A 17,829-nucleotide genomic window follows, 5' to 3' on the forward strand; every position below is an offset into this window, starting at 1 on the left:
ATCCTCAAACACGTGCAAGAGGGTGGGAACCAGGACATCAGGGGTCCTCTTGGTCTCTGGCTGCACCTGTGCCAAACAGGCCGTACAACAGAAAAATGCACACCCTCGAGTGTAAATGACGTTCCCTGCTCACAACTCCGCGCACGTATAACCTCATTTCGGAATCCCGTCCTCCAAGAGAAAAACAGCCCCAGAGGCATGAGGGGTGGCTGAGGAGAAGGGCTCAGGAAGGAGCAAAGACTTCCCTGAGGCCATGTGGTGTCGGCAGTAGAGCCAGGATTCCAGCTCATGGGTCTTGACTTTGGAACCAGAGCGGCGAATCTGTTTCTCCACTGTAGCCGGTGTGTTCTGGGAATTCCAGATGGCAAGGGCAGAGCTGGGAACACACACAGAAAGAGAAATGAAAAACGCTCTTACCTGGCACACCAGCCCCGTCCACCCTGGCACACCAGCCCTGGTCACCCTGGCACACCAGCTCTGGGACTTCGAAGGTGTCAGGTGGGGCATGTGGAGCACAGTCCAGCAGGAAGCAAGCAAGCAGAAGGGGCAGGTCAGAGGCAAAGAGCCAGGAAGGGTCAAGCAGGAGACCTGGCCAGACTGTGGCTGAGACGACACTCCAGGCCTCACCCTGTCCTGGTGATTGGCGGGTGACCCCGGCTCTCCCTCGGCTCCCCACTTCCTCCGCACGTTACCTATATGTATAGACTTAGCTGTATGTATAGAGCGAGCTTTGCTGTTTTCAACCAACCATACTGATGCTCCAAAATGAAAATGAGTAAATGAAGGAACCCTCTTCTCCTATTTAGGAGTCAAACCTAAAGTCAACTTCTGGATGCCTGTTAGAGAGATCAAGTTTGCCTGCAGCTGGACACTGGCACCCAAATCAAGCCTTTACACACACACACACACACACACACACACACACACACACACACACACACGAGCATACTGCAACTTGTTTCCCCATCCCTCTTCTGGAAACTACGACTTCACCCTAGTACAAGTCCACAGTCCGTTCTCTGAAATCCTGGGGGCCACGTGTGTTTCAGACTTCAGAGCATTTCACGTTCCAGAAGGGTTATTCAGTGCACATACCACAGATATAATGATCCCCATGGGGCCTGCGCAGTTCTCTGTATGCAAATACATTAATATTTCTGCAGTGAGCGTGTGAATATTCACAGTAAGTGGGAAAAATAAAGACCATAAATAGCCTCATGACAGTTCAAGTTGTTTTACAAACTCACGAGTTTCGGGGCTTCTTGGATTTCAGGACTTTGGGTAAGCGACAGATGACCTCGCGGGAGGCCCCCAGCCAGTTGGGCTTCTCAGCCCTCACACACATGGACCCACATGTGTGCTCATTTGCGATGGATGTTGGGAGCTCTGGTCTCCTTGTGGGCGCAGGCAGGATGGGTGTGAGTGTGTGTGTGTGTGTGTGTGTGTGTGTGTGTGTGCTCACGCGTGCATGTATACCGGGGCACGCATGTCTTGCCCCTCTGAACCCCGAGTCTCTCTCCCAGTCCTGGAAGGGGCCTCAGAAGCATCTCTCGAATCCTCTCGACAACATCCCCACCAAGTGGTCACCCAGCTCCTGCTTCCATGGCCTCCCTGACCCCCACCCCTTCTTCTCTGCCACCCCTCCCTCTACACCAGCATCCCCTTCCTACAATCTCCGGACCTTCACACCCTCCTCACCCCTCCACCTCGTCCTTGAGAGGCTCAGAATGGCACGATCCTAAAGCTCTTATTCCTTAGCCAAACTCCTCAGTGGAACTGCTAGTGTGTCGTGAACTTGAGCCACTTCAGGTTCTGACCGAAGGATCCAAACCCCAGTTTCGGTGCATCCCAAATTCTGGCCAGTGAGCTTCCTTAACATGCGGGGTTTCCCTGCCTTCTACCAGCTTAGGAAGGGAAGAATATGATCAGGCCTATAGTACGTGTATTGTCTCCTTCTCTTGGAGTCCCTTCTTTTCCATTATTTTTGTGTGTGTGAGGAATTTTTACATGTTTAATGTTTTTTGCCAAGCATTCTGAAAAAGACTGATGGTTTTTAAATTTTTCTTATTTTGAGATCATTTGAACTTACAGAAAAGTTTCAAGACTAGTACCAAGAGCTCCTGGATAGCCATCATCCATATGCATCACGTTAACACTTTGCCATGTTTGCTTTTTCGTTCTTTCATACATATATATTCATATTCGTACTTTTTCTGAACCATTTGAAAGGAGGCTGTGTGATGCTGCCCTTCGCCTTTATATTCCCGTGTATATTTTCTAAGAATAAATATCTTCTCTTACATAACAACAGATCACACAGCTATACAATCCAGGAAATTTAACATTGATACAAAGCTTTCATCTAATCCATAGCGCTCCCTGGGGGTTTAAAAGTCACTTCCCTCCCAGTTTCTTGGACAGTTCAGCTGTGTTTGGGGTAAATTCCTGGTGCCAAGCAATGCGAGTCCCAGGCAGGGCTCCCCAGGGTTAGTCTGGACTTCAGATGAAAATCATGCTGGCAGTTCTCAAATCATCTGCCCTAGGGGTTCCACTGATGGAGGGAAGGCATCGCTTTAGAGTGGGGTTGGGTTGAAGAGAAAATTCTACTTTAAAGAAAAAAGGTGCAAAACCACTGGGAGGCCCGTCTTTTCATCTTACATTTGAGAGGGGGGCTTTTGAGAGGGTAAAGCCGGCTGCTCTGGGCCACCCTGGGATTTAATGGGCAGTCGAGCAGGGATCTGAAACCAATTATTCATTTAACCGACGTTTCTGGAACACAGTGGCGGGGGGCTGGGGGCGGATATGCTGCACCCCAGAGTCGCAGAGATGACAGACCCCAGGCCCGTCTTGCAGAAGCTGCCTGGCTGACACGTCACCCATGCGGTTCTGCTGAGGTGGGTTCTGAGCCTCCATTCTGGTCCAGGGACCCCAGAGAAGGGAAAATAGCCTGTGAACCGGCAGGAGCTTTTCCAAGAACCCTAGTGTTCTTTTAACAGACATTTGTTCTACCAGCAAACTTTTGAACGTTCAGCAAACATCGGTCCATTCAACAAATATTTGCTCACTCGTGCGTGTTGACTCAGTTCCTGCCCTGTGCCTACGAGGGTGGGGATCACAGACACGGCATTAGCGAGGGGAAGACAGAGCGCCAGGCGATAGGAGGCCAGGCCAGTCCCCGGCAAAAGACTCAGGGTGGTAGAATCTCTTCTTCCGTCTCTCCCTGTCCCTGCCTCTGCCACCGCACCCCACAGCATAAGGGATGGGATGACCCCAGCTCCCTTCTCCCAAGGGCTCACTCCCAAACTTCTCCTTTATAAACAAAACCCTACACAACACCGAGTGGAGGTGCGGGTCCCTGTCCAACTTGAGCAGATCCTGCTTTCTAGAGAGCAGCCCAGCGAGAGTTACTGGAAACCTCTCCAATGGGCACAACATTTGAGCCAGCAATTCCACTTCTAGGAGTTTAATCTAAGGAACCCATAATGGGATGTGCTGAGGTTTAGCCTTAAGGATTGTTTAGAAGAGTGCAAAATAGTCATCAACCTGAATGTCTGCTTGGGGAGGAAAATCATGGCCCTTCTTGGGCCCTAGAATGTGAGGCATCCTATGACAGCCTTGGACAAGAGGATGTGAAATGGCAGGCGAGACAGTTCCAATATATTAAGGAAAAAAAGAGTGTTCAAAGTAGGATTCATGGGAAAATCCAAGTTTTAAAGAAATATATACACACAGGGGAAAAATCTGATAGGATATACTTTGGAAAAGTTAAAAATGAGTCATCTCTGTATGAAGCATTACAAATGATTAAACATTTTTTTTCTTAATTATGTGGTCCTGGTTTTCTACATTTTCTGTACTGAATGTGCATTAGTAGTATAATTAGAAAATAATGCACAGAAATATAACTTTTCCATTAAATTCAGTGGAAAACCCATTGTTAACCCTTCCCCTCCGCAGCTGCAAACCTCTATTACAGACACGACACCATTTCTAGACATTCGCCCAAGGAAAACATATGACCCTCAACCCCAAGTGGTGGTTCTGATGATCACATCGGCACTGCTGGGTCCTGGGCTTCATATCCTCGTGTCTTATGTGTGCATACACATGTGTGTACAGACACGTGTACACAGGTGTGTTTCTTGGGGCTGGGCATGCCACCAGCGGATGGCAAAGTAGGGGCTGGGGCCATCATCTCAAACCCAGAGACGAGAATGACCTTTGACTACTGGAATCAGTTCTTAAAGCTGCTTTTATCATTTCTAGGAGCTTGGGCTCACTGGCCCTCTCTCCCCATCCCTTCCCCATCCCACCCCAAACGCACACTCACACATTCAAGAGACACACAGGCCAATACACACTCCTCCTAACCGCAAGGCATGGTTTCTATTTGCTAAGAAAAAACCAGAAGCAGAAGGATTAAGAGATACTTGTGGTGACCTCGTGTGTCTGCAAAATCCCTGCTGGGAGCGCTCCAGCATCTGCTCATATACGAGGTGTGCTTCCCAGTATGAGGCATCTGTATGAACCGTACATATGTGCTCTTGGTGGTACTTACATGTGCCCATACATAGGGGCATCGTGGGACCATGAAAAGAGCCAGGCATCCGGCTTCCAAGTCCAGCTTTGCTGTTCAACAACCTCGTGAATTTGGGAGAGTAGGAGCCTCTCCAAGCCATTGTTTCCCCTGGGATGTGGGAAGGATGGGTGTGGACATGATCTATAAATTGCAATATGCTAACCACATTGATTATTATGTATACACAGGCTCGTATTTATTATAGTAATAGTAATCCTAACATTCAGAAAATCTGCCTCTCCTCTACACCTGTCTGGGGTGCTGCTACAACAGACTACCTCTGCTATGCTCGCCTCCCTCCTCTGCGCCTGCCTCATGCTAATTGCAAAATCTTAGCATTTTCAAATCTAGCTCTGGGGAAAGGCTCCTAGAAGTTACCTAGTCAGAGACATGAAGGAGAGCAGGGTGAACACCGCTGGTACCTGCTGAGGAGCGTATAGCTTAGGCCATGTGGCTTCAGGAAGCTCAGAGAGGGCACCAGCCCTTAGCTGCGGAGCCAGGGCAGAAGCCTCAAGCAAAGGGAGTCAAAAGACCCAGGAACTCCCACTAGCTCACCCCAGAGAGGGGAAGAGCCAGGCCCAGGGGCCCTGCTGGCTGAGCCGGCCAGGCTGGGATTTATGGGCCCCTCTTGGACACGTTAAAGATCACATTAAGTGCAATAAATGTAGATCACGCTCCTAAATAAGCTGAAATTTATCCCCAGATCCTCTCCGCAGGGGCCAGCCCCATAAATCCTGCCCGTGCCTGTCCCCTGGCCAAGGGATGGGGGAGGGGAGGGGAAGGGAGGGGAGGGGGGAGGGGCGAGGAGTGGGGGAGCAGTTCCAGGTATTGAATGACTTGGAGCTGACAGGGGGCTCTTGATGAGGGTGAAGAGAAGGGGTGGGGCAAAGATGGGGCCCAAGCTGTGTGCCCCAGCTCCATTCTCTGCCATGCCCTTCCCTGCCCACCCTCTGCTGGTCCCTGCCTGCATATGATCTTGCTATAGACATAGAAATAATAATGACTCTTCGAAACGGGAAGCTCAACCCTAACAAATATTGCCTTTGTCCACGGTGTGGGAGGGCCCTCTATTAAGAAAAATGTATTGTAGGAAAATGCAAATTTACAGGCCAATAAATTACGAGGTGATTAGTCACGTTGCAGTCTTCCTTCAAAGGATTCTTTAAAGGCTGTTCTCGTTCATTTAAGTGTCTCTTTATAGCTCAGTAATTTCCAGACTGAGAGGCTGGGAGGCCCCATGGAGGGCAAGGGAAACTGGGAAGATGCGGAGAAGAAGGGAAAGCTCGTCTCCATAACCAGCCTGGGGGAAAAATCATCCCCTAAAGGGCATCAGAGTCATCTGGATTGTGTTGGTACAACAGATGTTTGCCCAGCACCTATTCTATACCAGGTACAGTCCCAACATTAGGGAGACAACCAGACAGGACGCCCCTGGACCTCCATCGAGTTCCCGGGGTGGGGGGGTGGGAAGATTAACATTGATCAGATTCACCCTGGTTCCAGATTGACTAGATGCAGTTTGCAGGCAATGGTGTCTGAGCACCCCTATTGCCAAATGTCAGGGAGAGTCCGCGCGCATGATGGTTGAAGGAAAGGTGAATTAATAGATGGAATTTTTAAAAAGGAAAAACAAATATAAATGCCATGGTTTCTCTAACTTTTCCCAAAGAACAAATACGATGTTTGGCCTTCTTTGAACTAATTGTCCCAGAGTCCTTTGCTCTGTGACCTGGATCAAATCCCTCAACCACTCAGCACCTCAAGCGCTATTGACCAGAGGCAGACAGGAAGGGATGAGCTCATGCCCTGGCTGCTGGGATCACTGAGGAATCTCTTCCAAGGGTGAGGAGAGCCTGCTGGATCCCCTCCACCCACCACTTGCAGGCACACGGATTTTACAGTTTCCCAGGCTCTTCCTGCCCCTATGTCTTGGCTCCTGCTGTCCCTTTTGCCATAATGCCCTCTCCCCTCTTCACCACCTAGCAAACTCCTATTCATCCTGCAAGACCCAACTTCTGTCAAGGACTTATTGCATTATGTTGGGATTTAGCCATTTGTGTGTCTGTTGTCCCCACTGGATTATAAGCTCCTTGAAGGCAAGGGTTAAGTTTTGTTGGTATAATTCTTAGAGCCAAGCACCATGCCTGGCACATAGATACTGTTCCATAATTATTTTCAGAATGAATGCCTCAAATTAATTGGATGTATAAATGACCTTGATCATCACAGTTACAGTTACTGAGTGTTGAGCATTCACGGTGGGCTTCGTGCCTCACCTATCATAACCTTGCCAGGGAGGTTTTATAATCACTGTTTTACAAGAGGAAAAATTGAGCCTGGAAAATTTGAAGGCTAGTTCAAGATCAAAGAGCTGATAAAGGATAGGGCCAGGTCCACTTAATGATCTAGTACACCCTCATCAGTTCTCTTTTGTAAATTACAGTCACTTCCAGGGCAGGGATTGTGTTGTATTCACCTCTGGACGTATCCCCAGGACCCAGCATAACATGTGCACAAAACTGAATGACAATGAATCTGAAACCATTGTCATCTTGTTGACAAAATGACATTTGTTTTGATTTTCAAATCAACAACCAATGGGCTATTCAAGTGCCATGCCATGCCACAGTAGAACCTGAAACAAAAGGAAAGAAAGTGTGCACCCTATATATATATTTTACATAGCTTTTTAAAGTTAAGTTTTCTAGATTATTAAAGAATATTGAAAAATGAAAGACAGGTTATTAAAACTCACATTATTTTAAGTTTAGGTATTTTACTTCTACTCTAACCAGAATTTGTTGTAACGTTGCCTTCCTAGCGTGAATGGAAGCAAACTCATCAATTCAAATCAAAATTCAAAATTGATTTCTTTGCTTGTTTTATTTTCTATTGAAGAGTCATAAATTATGACACATAAGAGAAAACTTTTTGAAAGTATGTTTGATGATGAGTATAAAACCATATCAAAAGATGTGAATATACTTCCCTAATATTTAAACTTAATATTGAGAATTTTAAGACATCTAGTTTTCAGTTTTTTTCATATTTTTTCAACTGCTTTAATATTCTAGAAAAGATATGTTTAAGAAATAGATATAGATGTAACTGGGGTGTACATTTTTCTTTAGGCTCATGGCAGTGTGGTTTTATTTAAAATGATATTTTGTTCATCATGGATTTTTTGCATTAATTTTGATTTTGTAAGTTGTGCGTTAAAATACTATTTACCTTGATTACTGAGTGTTTTTGGTGCTCCCTTAAAATTTATGCCCACCTAATCCTGGCCCTGCTAAATCCCAAGAGGAAGGGTAAGGAGAAAAGGGCCTGCTCCTCTCCCACAGGTAACGATACAAGCAGATACAGCTTCCCTGCAGGGCAAACTGTGATGTTCATCAAAAAACATTTGAATGTTCCTTTCCTTTGGCCGACCATAATTCCACCTCTGGAGGTTTATCTAAAGAAATCAAGAGCTACAAAGTTTTTTGTACAAGCATGTTCATCTCCTTGTTATTTATAACAGCATAATGTTGGAAATAACCTGGTTGCCCAACCATAGGAGATTTGTGTTTAAAAATTCTGTTTATCCATGTGGCAAAATGTCATGCAGCTGCTTTGAATCATGTTTTTTCAAAATGATATTTTTGAAGAATATTTAATGACATGGGAATATATTCAAGATGGCTTTTGTGGAAACTCACAATGAAAACTATATATCCCACATTATTTCATTTCTAAAAAACATATTTGTTTTGAAAAAAACCACAATACATGAAAATATTAATGGTGGTTTTCCCTGGATGGTGGAATTACAAGTGATTTTTTTCTTCCTTCTACTTTTCTTTGCATATGTCTTCTTTCTACTGTTTCGTTATATTTCCAATGAGTTTGTATTAGTTTTACAACCAGGAATTAAATTTTTGTCTATTTTTTTATTGAGCTATAATTAACATATAAAAATAGTATTTTAAGTTAATTCATCCAATAAGCCTATACTTTAGAAGGTTTAGGAGAACAGGGAATAGGCCTACTTTGTTCCCTGATACGTTTCTAGTGCTCACAGCAGGGCCTGGCACATGGTAGGTGCTCAATAAACATTTGTTGAATAACTGCTTATGAATAAGTAGTTCAAACACTCCTTTTATTAATCAAGACTCTTTTGGCTGAAGAGACAGAAAAATAACTCAATTTAAGGGAAAAAGAAAATGTATTGACTGACAGGTGAAGCTCCCAGATTTGAAAGACCAGTCTTGGGGATCAGGGCCAGTGCATCCGTCTCTCCTCCCTGCTTGGCTCCCCTGCTTTCAGGAGGGAAGATGGTCACTGACAGCTGCTGAGCGACCTCCTCCCAGCCCCACTTGTTCCCCAAAGGACAAATTCTGGGTAGGCCCCGCTATAATCTCACTTACCCTCTTAGCCAGCCCTGTATCTTGTAAAACTTCAGTGCCGCCAAATCCAGCATCCTTTAAAAAAATATTTTTGCACACCCTATATTCATAGGGTAGGATTTGCAAAGCTTGTGACACAAGTTTCAGTAACTTAAGGATTTCTAAAATCAAAGGTCGGATGGTCCTGAGGGTAAATAGACAGCCATGGCTACTGGGCAAAGAAATTCCCCGAAGGTTTCTGTTCTTGGCTGACATGAAATTTCTCCCTCCCCCAATACGTGCACCCCAACCTGTTGGCAGGAACCATTTGACATTGACATTTACCGTTTTTGAAGCTCCCAGTGACATCGGTGGGAGACATCAGCTATCGGGGTGACAGCCTTAACAGGCCTGACGTAAGTAAGCCATCGAGTTCCCTAGGCTATCAGATTTCTGTACCCGGGGAATTCAGTGTGTGGGCAGTATTTGCGTCCTTTCAGAGAAGAGCTCGTTGTTCCAGGCACTCTGATGGATGACTTCATATACGCAACCCTTACAACAAGGCAAAAATAAAGCATGTAAGGCAGTAATTGTAATGATCCCATTTTACAGATGAGGAAGCTGAGGCTCAAGATAGTTCACACAGCTGCCGAATGGCAGAGTTGGACTCTAAATCCAGGTGTTCTGACTCCAAATCCTACAATCTTTCCATGCCCCAAGTGTTTCCCAAGGGATGTAAGAACCACCAGATGGTATGCTAAAAAGAACTTTTGGGGCAAAGTATTTTGGGAAATGTTGCAAACTATTTCTCCCCCTTGGAAAGTCACAATATTCCTTAGCATATTAAAGGCTCTGAGAAGTCCTGCATGAAAGAAACTGGAGGGCTTCCCTGGTGGCGCAGTGGTTGAGAAACTGCCTGCTAATGCAGGGGACACGGGTTCGAGCCCTGGTCTGGGAGGATCCCGCATGCCGCGGAGCAACTAGGCCCGTGAGCCACAACTACTGAGCCTGCGCGTCTGGAGCCTGTGCTCCGCAACAAGAGAGGCCGCGATAGTGAGAGGCCCGCGCACCGCGATGAAGAGTGGCCCCAGCTTGCCACAACTAGAGAAAGTCCTCGCACAGAAACGAAGACCCAACACAGCCAAAAATAAATTAATTAATTAATAAAATCCTACCCCCAACATCCTCTTAAAAAAAAAAAAGAAAGAAACTGGATTGATTTTGTTCAACCTACTTTTTGCCTGAATTTATTTGACCATGTAACTCTTCTTCCTTTCCACGATAACTATATCTTGTGGAACACACTACAGGAACCACTGTGTTATGTCCCAACCTACTGTGTTCGTTCATTGTAACCACAGCTTGCTAGTGTTTGCACTGGCGTTTGATGATCTGTGGGAGATGTCTCAACTAATTTTATACTTTCAATGGTGTAAATATCAAAGTCCCTAAGATTCAGAGGGGATTCAAAATTATCATGGTTCTCACTCACTCTTGGACGGTTTCTGGAGTGATAGAGGAAGGAGTGTAGTTACAGCGTTAGCCCTGGAAACTGCCCGTGACTCACAACCTCTCTGTGCCTTAGCGAGGATGCATTACCGCATCATGACCTGTATGAAAACAATTATAGTACTTATGGATCCTGACGTTTACAGTAATTGCTGTTTCCTTTTCATTTGAACCAAGGATAACTTTGGGTGGAAAAGTGCGAGGGACAGTTCTTGCTTTGTCTCCCAGGTTTTCAGACCACGTGATTCCTGTGGAAACATCAATTTCAGTTCCTTCTACTGTGCCTACCGCCTGGCCAATCATGGTATCCACCCCCACCCCCCTGCCGAACAAAGCAATTGGCCCAAAGTGTGGGTAGTTGATCCAAATACAGCCAATGAGATTCCTACCAAGAGGTCAGATCTATGGACTCTGGGAGAGAACAACCTATTAGATCATAAGCTTTGTGGAGCTATTTTTCTCACCCCATGGAGAAAAGCTTCTCTGAGATATAAGCCAACACACAGAAGGAAACAGGGCTGAAACTATAGAGAGAGGGATAAAGAAGGACAGTCAGGGTCTTGGTAACATCACTTGTGTCCCTGGATCTAGCCATGCCTGACAGAGTCCCACCCTCAGTATTCTCAATTATGTGAGCCAATGCATTCCCTTTTAGCTTAAGCTCATTGGGGCTGTGTTTCTAGTTATTAGCAATATCTAAGAAAGTGTTGACGTATTCAGAAATTGGTATCCCAAAGTGGAGTATTAGAAATGTGGAATTAGCTGAATTGAGGTGGGTAGTAGGTAGGAATGTAGTAAGTGGGGAGGACGGTAAGAAATTAGGTCCATGAGGTAAGGAGAGGTCACATCAGTCTGAACCTTGTAGACCAAGCTCAGGGTTTGGGGTATTATCCCAAGTGCAATGGACAGCTTCTGGAGGGTTTTAGACGTAGGACAGTGACCTAACGTGATTTATGTTCTTAAAAGATGGTACTGGTGGTTAGATGTAGAGTGGCTGGTGGAGGCAAAAGTAGAAATCAGAAGACCAGCTGGGAAGGAGGCTAGGGGGCTGGTCCGGGCAATGGTGGTGGTGGCTTGGACTACGATGAAGGGGGTGTGGGTAGTGACAACTGGTCATAATGGGATACCCTGGGGGTGGAGTTGGGCGTGTCTGCTCATGCACTGGTTGTGAGATGTGATGGAGGAGGGAGCAAAGGATGATTGTGTAGTGGATTCTGTTGGTCCCCACCCAGCTCTCCAGCTTCGCTGGGGCACCCATCCCCCACTCCTCTGAGTGCAGGCCAACTCCTTGTCTGGAAAATTGCCCTTAGCCAAAGGGATCTAACTCACCAGAAACCCACCAATGACTGCCCCGCTAATGACTGACTGACAGAGGGTTACAAAAGGCAGGCCTCCTTCCCATTTCAAGGTGGGACTAACTGAGTCACAGTTCGCCCTCCAAAGCCCCCCATGGAATCCAGCTAAAGCTGGTCTCCAGCTGAGACCACAGCCCTTGCTGAGCTGCCCCAACCTGCTTCCCTCACTCCCTTCCTCCTGAGAGCTCTTCCCCCAAGAAACCATTGCACAAGGACCCCTGGCTCAGGCCCTGCTTCCAGGAAAGCCAATCTAAGACAGCATCTATGCTTTCGGCTGGATCACCTGGATACTGATGCCATTTGAAATGGGGAAGACTAGGGTAGAAGAGGTTTGTCTAGAAAATGAAGAGTTGATTTTGAACATGTTAAGTCAGAGATGCGGGCTAAAAGATGTCAAGAAGCTATTTGGAATGGGAAAGTGGGAAGGCTCCATTAAATATAAGTCCTGACTCTGTGGTATCACTCTGTGATATAAGGCGGGAGGTGGGTGAGTTGGGGTGGGAGAGCTTGAATGGGGTAGGAGCTTAGGTGGACAATGGAACAGAGTAAGTGCTTGATGATCATGGGAGAAAATTCTGCCCTTGGCACAAACAGATGGCCACTTTGGACTATTCATTTTCAGCCTCTAAGTCTTAGTTTCTCTACTTATAAGAACTGGAGGGATTCTTCTAGTTCTGACATCTGCCCCAAGGCCCTGCCTTCTCCTTTAGGAGCACTTTCCCTCACATTCTGACCTGGTTCCCAAACAGTTTGGCTTGGGCTTTCTCCCACCTCCCTGATTTAGTGGGTCTATACACTAATTCACACTAAAGTGTTAATGACTAATAAAAGGTGGGCTTGTATCTAAACATGCACTTGGAACTTGTTTAGTAACTCTATACTGAGCACGAGTCAATGGTTTAAGACTTATGCCTGGTGCTATTATGGAAGATTCCAAGAGAAGGAAGGTAAAGCCCTTGCCTTCAATCCTGGAACCCAAACAAGAGAGACCTTGCTGAGCCCTCAGGAGCTTCCCAGTGAGCCAGGGGCTTCCCAGATAGTCTCTTTAGTCCTTCATATTACAAGGCAGATTGTTTTTCTCCCTGTATGCAGAGAGGGATGCAAGGGAGGAGGGGAGTGAGATTGCAACCAGAATTGTCCACATCCCCTCTGTAAGCACTTTCCTCTGTACCAGATAGCCCTCGATTCAATCTTGGGTGGTTGGATGCCCCCTTTCTGTGATGGGACTCTCACTAGGAATGTAGACTGATTCAGTAGTTCTGGGGTGGACCTGGGATTCCATATTTTAAAGATGAATCTACAGGCAGACAGGTTTGGAAAACACTAGAAATGTGCACCACCTTTCTCCTGGATCCTGAAACAATTCTGCAGTGAGACGTCTGTTTGGAGTTCAGCAGTCCTGGGAGTGAACCTGGCTCTGCCAGGCACTAGCTGTGTGGCCTTGGGCAAGTCACTTCACCTCTCTGAGCCTGTTTCCTCATCTGAAAAGTACAGACAAGAATAACTGCCCATATGAAAGGGGGGAAGCTAAATGAAGACAAGGTACAGTGCCTGGTACAAGCAGGCACTCAGCAAGTTGTCCTGGTCACTGATGCTCTTGTCACTGCACGTACATGGCCATCTGGTCCTGAGAACACAGGCTTCTCTTGCCTCCCACAGGTAGTCTCTCCTTGGCATCCAGGACATTCATATCACTGGCTCCGGCTTCCCACATCAGCAGTGAACTCCCCTCCCCTCTTGCCAATGCCTCCTGAATACTCACTTCTTCCATGGGGCCTCCCAGCGCTGATCTCACCCCGGGCCCTATCAGCTGAGCCCTGGGCAGCATCTCTCCCACTATCTCAGCTCCCCACACCCAGCAGGGCCTGGGTGGGGCTGGGCAGGGGGCCGGGCCCTTGTGTCTGCAGCCCAGGCAGCTGAGTTGTTGCTAACTGGGGCACGGGGGAAGGGCACAGGGGTAGGAGCACACAGAGTTTGCTGGCTGCAGGATGCCTTGAGTGGGGCCTCTCCCCGCTCTGTGCATGGGGATGGCAGCTATCCCCTCACAGGGCTGTGGAGAGAAATCAGTGCAGTAGTGGGCGGAAAGCACGTGGTCACCTGGAGCTGTCATTGCCAGTTCCTTCCAGAAGCCTGGTGTCTCCCAGGCTAAGGCAGTAGAAGGAGGCTTTTCCATGTAACTCAGGGTGGGGAAGAAGACGCACTCTTTGCATGGCATGGCAGAGGAGGTGTCATGCAGGAGGCTACTCTTCCCAGGGTAAAGGTCCTACCGTGTCTGTCTGTCCGTTTTGAATACTCCAATGGGACCTCAGACCAAGCCTTGAAGGTACGCCTACCCTACACACTTGGGATCAGAATCCATGAGAAAGAGTGGAGGGGTAGATAAAGAGAGGTGGAGGGGTGCGGGGGGAGTCACAGAAAGGGGAGGGGTTGAAAGGACCAGTGGGGAGAGAATCAGGACAGAGAAAGCCCAGGAGGCTCATTCTCCAGGACCAGGTGCTGTTGCTCTGATGGGATCCTGGGGACAAGGAGACCAGTGGGGAAGCAGCTCCCAAACCTCCAGTCCCGGGGGACTCAGTCCACCTAAACCCATGTATGCTCCAACTGAGGACGACAAGGTCGTTCTGTGATGGCCCCTCTCACTCTGTCTTCTATGATAATGAAATAATAATAACAATCGTTGATACATGCAGTAGTTACTATTCATCAGGCATGGTTCTGGGAACAGTACATATTAACTCAATTACCCCTCACAACAACCCCAAGAGGTGGGTAGCCTTATTATCTCTATCTTAGAGATGAGGAAACTAAGGCACAGAGAGGTTAAGTAACTTGCCAAGGGTCACACAGCTACTAAGTAGTGGAGCTGGGATTGTCAGTCTCTCAGAGTCATGCTGAGTTTGCATCCTCTCTTCCTTCTCCCCTCTTCTTCATTGCTGGAATGTTCCCACATGTCCCTCCCCATCCTCTTTTCACTCCTTGGTCTGGCCTCTGGCCTGCAAATAGTGGCAGTTCCACTGTACATTATTAATCCCCTGCCAGACTTGTCACCAAGAAGCTTGTGTTTAAGTGCCGAAGTAGCCACAGGCCCCCTCCAGGACCTGACACCAGTCTGTCTCTCCAGTTCAGCCTTGCCTCACCCTAAGCCCCACCAGGCAGAATTTCTGGCCGTTTCCCTATGGTGCCTGGCTGCTTCTTGATGACCCCTCTGCCTAGAAGGCCCCTGCTCCATCTATTTAGAGGGCTCTTACTCTTCTTTCAGTGATCAGAGTAAGCAGTGTGTTTTCACAGCAGGAAAATGGTGGAAACTTCTTAAATGCCCAGAAATAAGGGATTTATTGAACAAATGGGGAGCAATCTATACATTAGAATAGTATGCAGCCATTAAAATTGCTCCCAGAGAAGAGTAAGCTCCTAGGACATGCCAGGCGTTGTGTTAGGTGTCCTAGGCCCGTTGAATTCTCACAACTGCCCCGCGAGGGAGGCCCCAATTTTCTTTCCCTGTACAGATGCAGAAAGTGAGGCTCAGAGATAACAATCTGACACAAGCAGTGGGGCCTGGTTTGGGCCCAAGTCTTCACTGCCCATGCCCAGAACCTCTAAGCTATGCTTACGGAGCAGGAAGTGTTTATGAACATGGTATTGCATGAGCGTCAAAGCAAGTTGCCAAATGCTATAGAAGGCGTGACCCCAGTTTGATTAGCAAGGATACGCTTGCACAGAAAAATAATCACGTGCCTTTTATCTCTGCTTGTTTCTGGATCTCGGGTGGGCTCGGAGTTCATTTTTATTCACTTCCTTCTGTTTGTCTTCCTTCTTCATTCTGCACAGAGAGTGTACCTGACTTGTATAAGATAGTTCTTTCCTACCAGCCTTGTTTCATACTTTGCATAGTCTCCAGGCCCAAGTTGCCTCCTCTAAGCAAACTTTCCTGCCCTCTCTGCCCACGCAGGCAGCTCAGCCATGTGTGCTCCCACCTGCCTCTGGGGCCTGCACAACCTGTGTTCTCACGTCCATCACAGCCCCCAATGTTTATGGATACTCACTGCTTATCGCCCCCCCCCACCCCGCATTGGACTGAAGACTCTAACAAAGGGCCCTCCCCCATGCCTGCCCCGCCCATCGCCCATCTCCTCTCTTCAGCGCCCCAGCATGAGGCGTGGCCTGTGGTAAGCACCCCATGCTTGTGAAGTGCCCCACAGAATGACTGCCGCTGCCCAGCTGTAGGGTGAGAAAATGGGTGGTTCCCAGGCCAGCCCCAAGCAGGAGTCCTGGTTCTCCACCAGGGGCTGCCCAAGCAGCACTCCCAGAGCGGGAGACGCCCTGCCTGGGTAAAAACCTATGATTCAGCTGCCACGGAGGGATGACCTGATACCCATGTTCTCTAAGGGCGCACTTTCCACCACCCCAGGGAGCAGGGATGCTCCCTGCTCCCCGCTCCCCACTCCCCACCCACGAAGAGGTGACAGCCCAGCCCAGATCTCTGCCTTGCGGTCAGGTTTCCACTCTACACAAGACTGTCGCAAATGCACGTGTCCCCTGAGACGTGGACACACACAGATGGAAGTATATACTCATGGGGACATGGGCATACACTCAGACCTGCACATACCAGAGACATGAGTACACAGAGAAACATGTAGACGCATATACAAACACATACCTGGACACAAAGACACGTGCACACGCACAGAACTGCGGACAGTCACAGGTAAGTGCGCACATCCAGACACGCGCACATACGCACGCAGACACGCCCCTCCTGAGAGACGTGGGCGCAGGCTCATCGGAAGCCGTGCGGCAGAGAGGAAGCTATGAGGACCTGGAGAACTTCAGGCACTTGGGTTCCGGCCCTGACACTGCTGACAATTCGTGGTGTGACCTTCAGCAAGACACTTTCCATGCTGGACCTCAAGCTCCATAATTTTAGAATGTAGTCATTCCAATAAACTTAAAAGGTAAGCATCTGTAGCACAAGGGGCTGGGCAAACCGATGCACGTTAGATCTGGAAGCTTCCTCAGCGGTCTTGTCCAGTGCCCTCCTTACGGAAGGGGAGGAAACAGACGTGGAGTGACTTTTTCAAGGTCCCATGGAGAGACCACACAGATGAGAACTAGAATGCAGGTCTCCCAACCCGAGCAGGATTTTATCTGATTTACACTATTTAGAGAGTGATGGATTGGGATCTACTCTGAGATTCTTCAGACCTATTAATACCTTACCTTTCCTTTTGCCTTCAAAACGAATTCAATACTATAGGCAAAATATGTACAATCTGCTGGGGTTGTGGAGAAAAAGACCTCGGGACGGTTGCATGGGCCAAACGCTGCTGGGGGCTCAGTGGTTACTCCAAGTAGTGGGCTGCTGCTCGCACAGGAGCAGGCAGAATCTGGGAGGTCCAGGGGCCTGAACCAGAGGTGTCCTCTTGTCCTGGCAATGGGCATCGAACACTTCGTACTTTGCACTCCTTTTGACAGAACAATTCCTCCCGTAGGAATTTTTTGGGAAATAATTGAGGATGTCGGGGAATGGTTTATCTACAAGTATGTTCATCCCAATGTCAGCTATGTAACAGCTAAAATATAGACACAATTTAAATAAGTAAAATTGGGGGTAAATCTATCAGGGATAAATTACCCCATAGTCAGAATACCCATGAAACTTTTTATAGTCATTTTTTCCCAAAGAATACTTAACTGCACATGGAGATGACCATGGTGTTTTATGAAGGAAAAAGAGCCTGTAATAAAGCAGCAAGAAGAGGTGCCATAGCTCGGAGATGAGAGGCATAGATTCTAGAATTAGATGGAAGGGAAAAAAATTAGATGGAATGAAAAAAAATTCACCAGTATTTTAACTCTATTATTTCTGGATGGTGGGTGGGTTTTGCTTTCATTTTTATTCCTTTCTTTGTGTTTATCTGCTTTTCTTCATTTTGTGCAGAGAACGTGCATAATTTCTATAAGACAGCATGACCCACCCACCATGCTACATGCTTTAAATAGACTCCAGGCCTGCACC

This window comes from Phocoena sinus, chromosome 1 (assembly GCF_008692025.1).
Source record: "Phocoena sinus isolate mPhoSin1 chromosome 1, mPhoSin1.pri, whole genome shotgun sequence".
Classification (NCBI taxonomy): Eukaryota; Metazoa; Chordata; class Mammalia; order Artiodactyla; family Phocoenidae; genus Phocoena; species Phocoena sinus.